The sequence below is a fragment of the Pseudonaja textilis genome, chromosome 1 (genome assembly GCF_049901715.1).
Source record: "Pseudonaja textilis isolate UNSWEBS1 chromosome 1, rPseTex1.2, whole genome shotgun sequence".
NCBI lineage: Eukaryota > Metazoa > Chordata > Lepidosauria > Squamata > Elapidae > Pseudonaja > Pseudonaja textilis.
The window spans coordinates 211,755,884-211,761,590 of NC_141990.1; positions in this window are offsets into that span (position 1 = coordinate 211,755,884).

Genomic DNA, 5,707 nt, shown 5'->3' on the forward strand with positions numbered 1-5,707 from the left:
TTTTGTTTTTCATATTGATTTTGGATTCTCTTTAATTTGACTTTTTATTAGTATGCTTTAGGAAAAGCATATTATTGGTTTGTAATTACTCATTTTCTGTGATTTAAAAATCTAGTATTTTGCTTTAGGAATGTTTTCAAGCATTTGTTCATTGGTGGTTCATATTTCTACAGATTTCAAGAAGGTTCTGATTGACATTTGCAGTGATTAAAAAATGTTAAAATCTGTTTACTGAAGCACACCAGAAAGTTCTTGTAAGAGTTTACCACTATTTGAGGTTTCTCTCCAGCCAATTTCTTGTACCCCATGTAGTTTGAGGATATGATTATAGCAAGTAGGCTTTCCAAACTCTCTTGCAGAACTATGGTCATTTCATGAATAAGTGATACCTAGATATGCTACTTACATGATTGACATACTGTCCGCTCAATAGAAAACTTTATGAGAAGCTCTCAGAGGTGAGCTTATTTGGCAAGCGAAAGAATGCCTACCGCTCCATGACTTCCTGGAAACCTTCTGATAAGCAATGCACTACCCACAGGAGGAGAATAACATGGGTGAAATGGCTTTCATCCTCACTTTATCTTAGCTTCATCTTGCACCAGTTGCAGTTTCTCACCATCTTCAAAGGTAACCTGATGTACAGTATACTACTGCATTGATCTATTCTAGTAGGGATAAGGACATGATGTGTTACTGTCACTAGTTCTTGCTCTGGGTAGGGCTGCAACAGTTGCACCAGCTCAAGTAAGCCAGGGCATTTATTAAGCAGTAGCTGTCAAAGAAGAACTCAAAGTTGTGGACCTATTCTTTTGGAGGACATGCTAGGCAAAGTAATAACCAGAACCAAGAGAGAATTAGATAGTCTTGGCCCAAGCAGTAATGCCATCTTGCAGTTCAGCTTATTTTGTCTCATCCAGGCCTCCACAGCCTCCACACACTGGGTCGAGACTTCCATGGCATCTCTGACCCAAAGCAGTGGACTACAATTGAGCATTACTGCCTGCTCAGGAAAGAGCACCACTGCTGCAGAGCCAAGCCTCTGTTAGCCAAACCTTACACGTCATCTAAAAGGACACCATAATCAACTGTGAAACGTCAACGAGAATCAACTTGGAACACTTCCATCACTCCAGGTTGCAACAAGTGGCCAAGGCAATGTCAGATCCATGTCCAGGCCTGAATCCTGACTGAAAAGGATCCAGATAATCCATTACCTCTGGGCATTGTATATCTGAAGCCTACATCAGCTTCTGAACGTCCCTTCCTAAAAAGGTAAACAGGGTGATAATTGTCTAAAATAATTAGATCCAAGGATCTTGTTAAAGACATCTGACTTCCATTTGCAGAGACACTGACCAATCCCTAATCTCTCCTTCAATCTGAAGGAGCATCCATCTAAACTATGGGCCAAAAACATCATATTGAAAAGCATCCTACCCATCAGAGTTTGCAAGCAGAAATAAATGCTGAACAACTATCAAATCGTTGCTTCTAGACCCTAAGATGCAAAGTCACGATTATGGCACCTGTTCTTGCACTTTCTTCTCAAATCTGGGGTATTATGCGGCAAATGCCTGTTTGAATCTTATTATTAAACCCAGTTGCCTTTTGAAAAAAGCACTTTTGGGATCAGAGAAAAGATAGTCTTGTATTGATCCACTTTAATCCAAATGAAAAATATTTTCAAACTTTAATCTTACATATAGTTTCCAGTACTGTTAATTATTTTGAATGTTTGTAATAATTTGTGAACTGCCCAAGGTTGGTGGGTGTCAGTAGAATGTAACTTTAATATAATAATGATAATTAAATCAGTAATTGAAATTTCCTAATATTTCAGATATTGAAATAATAACATCTTTGATATTGAAATACTAATATTTTGGATAAACAGTTCTCTGAATATCATAGATAAGCACTTTGTTAATGAAAGGTTAAAATAATCTGATGGATGATGGAAGTAATGATTCAGACCTAGTTGTCTGTATGGCATGCAAGCATATCTTTGTTTGATGGTAAACCCAAATACTTGTCAATGCAGCACAACTCTCTCCATAATCCCATTCAATAGGTAAAATATGACTTGAAAAAAACCATTTAACTGTGTTTATATATTAAAGAATGTGATTTTGAGTTCTTGAAAATTTGACATTTGAGAATTTCTGTACATCCGGAATAGTATCATTATCTGTACCTTAACACAATTGCTTAGGCAAAAATGTTTACACAGCACCCTCTAGTGAATATACTGAATTTAGCTGTGCAGTCAAGGCTTTTTTATTTAAAAAATAAAGGTCAATGTGTGAGAAAAAGCTGGCATTACCAGAACAGAGAAAATTTGGCCATGTTGCAGATCAGAGTTCATACAATGTAACTTTCTGTGATTGACTATGCAGATACGACTGCAACAACTATAACGCTACATCTTTTAACCTGAAACTAAGTAATAAGGAAATCAATTAGTATTCAAAAATCTACTCTGTAGTCTGTGGCCTAGTAAACTTTCAAGGCTGTTTCTATTCAAAAGTTCAAAGTCCTCAAAGAGGAACATATGGAATGTAACCAATATGTTCCAAAGTGGAAAATAGGTAGTAATTGCATAGCTATTTTGATTTTTATGTACATACACAAATCCACTCCAAATTTTGCTTGAAGCAGCTTCATCCATATTTCACCAAATGATTTTTATTTTTCTACAAACATAGTTTTTCCCCCCTCTTCTACATCCATCATGTTTTCTCTTGGTATATGGATTTAGAATTTGGCTTGTAAGAGTAGCCACGGTTGGTTTTATTTCCGAAGAAGCCAACAACTGCCAAGGAAAAAAGTGGGATTCATGGCTAAAAATTTCACATCTCTTTGGTATAAAGATCCATGAAATACCACTACAGTAGCTCCAAATAACTAGGATTTTGGATTTATATTTTTTCAGAATGGCTCCTTTCCTACTTTTTCTCAACCAGTAAAATACTATGTGAAATTTCAGGGAATTAGAATACCCTTATTCTTGGGCAAGCACTTACTGTAGATAAAATGCTGTTGTCTGATTTTTTTTTAAATATTGCTGTGCTTGAATAAAAGCCACTTAGAGCTTTTCAACAAATAACATGTAATAATCTGAGAGCTGACCCAGAAGCCACAACAGCTATTTTCTGGTTCATGTTTTATGGAAATTATGATTTGAAAAGCATAATTTTTGATGTATAGCATGCTCAATGCTTATCACTTTTTAAAAAAATTTGGGGTTTGGGAACGTGAATAGTAGGATTACAGCACTTTGGAAAGAATAGATAAAACGTGGATGCTGGCACAAAAGAGCAGATGGAATTGTGTTATTCCTGTGAAATCATGTTCCTGCTCTATTTATATATGCAGCTTGCCTCAATAACTTCAGTGCAGAACTCTTTACACTCAATATTGCAATGCCAGTTCAGTGCCAATGAAGACTGGTGATGCTGACTATGGAATATGCAGTATATGTACAAGAATTTAAAATCAAATTAGTACCATCAGCCTAGGTGACTGGTGTCAAGCTCATGTCATCAGGTGATGTTTTGCGACTTTTCCCTTTCCCTAAACTAGGGTGGGTGTGGCCAGCATGTGATGCATCCAGCCTGTAGGCCATGAGTTTGACGCCCCTGGCCTAGGTAATCTAGATATTACTACTTTGAGTATGCTCTTGGTTTTCGGCACCTATTCAGAGTTCAGTACACAGAGAGGACCTTCTGTTTAGATATTAATAAGCAGGAAATGCTCTTTTTCTTCTTCGTCTTTTTCTATTTTAAGCAGAAGATAAATGAAAATCACTCTTTGAAGAAGTTGTTGCTTTGCCCAGTCATGCAGGTGCTCCACTGCTGATGTGCCTGGTCTGGTCTAGCTTGTAGAGCAGACATAAGATAATGGCTAAATCCAACTTCTTACGGGTAGAAAGATTGGTGGGAAGATAAGGGTCAGTGTATTTATCATCAGCTGTGTCATTGATTAAATGGTATTCCACTGGAGAAGTTTTGAGGGAGATACAAAAGCTAAATGTAACTTATATGGGACTCCCAGCATGACAACCATTTGTCATGCTATGAGATGCTTTTTTTGTGGAGGTAGGGACTGTTGTGCAAACCAAAAGGTAAGGCCTGAAAACCAGCCAGCAGCATGCTACTTAAAAGCAAGAATAGTCCTTGAGGTGAGAAATGAGTCTGCATTTCAAAAGAAGAAATCTTTTGTTTTTTTATTGAAGTATTAGATATGGTGTTCAGTTACTGAAGTTGTTTATACTTGTCTGGCTGGGAATTGTCATTTATGTAGCTTTGATTCTTTTTTATTTATCTCTTTACAGATCTCTTTCTCTCTCTATTTTTTATATCTTTCTTAGTTTCCATTAGTCTTTTATCTCTGTATTTGTAAACCCTAATAAAAAATTATTACAAAAAAGCAAAAAAGGAGTAAGCCCCAATAAATATGACATTTCCTTTAGGCCATAAACAGATGAGTTTGGCATCTAACATGCAAATTCAAGATGGGAACATCTCTCCCAGTTACAGGAATTATATGCTGCAATCATAATAGCAACATAATACAATTAACAAGAGTCGTCAATATGTATGCAGCCCCATTTCAGGAGGGGTAGCGTGTAAACTCACTGCAACAATAAACAACAGCCTCTGGTGGCATCTTGAAGGCTAATGTTTGTTCTGTCATACATTTCTGGGGAGTCCATCTGATTTCTGTATACATCCCAAGCATTTTAAAGTAATTTTAAAAATTTAATTTAATAATAGTTTAAATCTGCAAATGAAATGTATGCATGTATACATGTTTGTGTTTTCATAGCCGCTCAGTAGTTGCAGTAAGCCTCTATTTTTATTTCTTTTAGAATAGTCAAATAAAAAGTATTTAGCCAGGATTTTAAAGATTAAATCATTTAACAGTTCCATTGTTTCAGCAGATTTAACATTTTATATTTCATTGTTTTTAAAATTGTCTGTCTTGAGTATCTTCCAGACAGGAAGCAAATTGTAGAGATTTACTGCTCTTAAACATTGATAGATTAATCTCATGCTAGAAGGCATTTCATAGGGCCTTTGTTTCTCACAGAAGCCCTTGCCATCTATTTCTTCCTCAACAGGGAATGTTTTATACAGGTAGTCCTCGAATTGCAAAAGTTCATTTAGTGACTGTTCAAAGATACAATGGCACTGAAAAAAGTGACATGGCTGTTTTTCACTCTTATGACCTTTGCAGCATTCCCTTTGGTCACGTGATCAAAATTCAGACACTTGGGCAACTGACTCACATTTATGACAGTTGCAGTGTCCCAGGGACATGTGATCACCTTTTGCAACCTTCTGACCAGCAAAGTCAATGGGGAAGCCAGATTCACTTAACCGCCTTGTCACTAACTTAACAACTGCATTGATTCACTTAACAGCTGTGGCAGTAAAGGAGCAAAGTTCACTTAACAAACACTTAACTTAGCAATAGAAATTTTAGGCTCAATTGCGCTCATAAGTTGAGAACTACCTGCACATACTCGTGATGATGCTGGAAATACAGGGAAAAAATGGTCAGAAGGAAGTGCAGATGCAGATCAGTAATAAATAATCTATTGGTTAGGTTAAGGTAACCTAGTGGAAAAGGTGAGCATTTTAATCCTTTGAGGCAGTTAAGTGTGAATAGCATTCTTAGCTCCGGTAATATCAACTAGCTA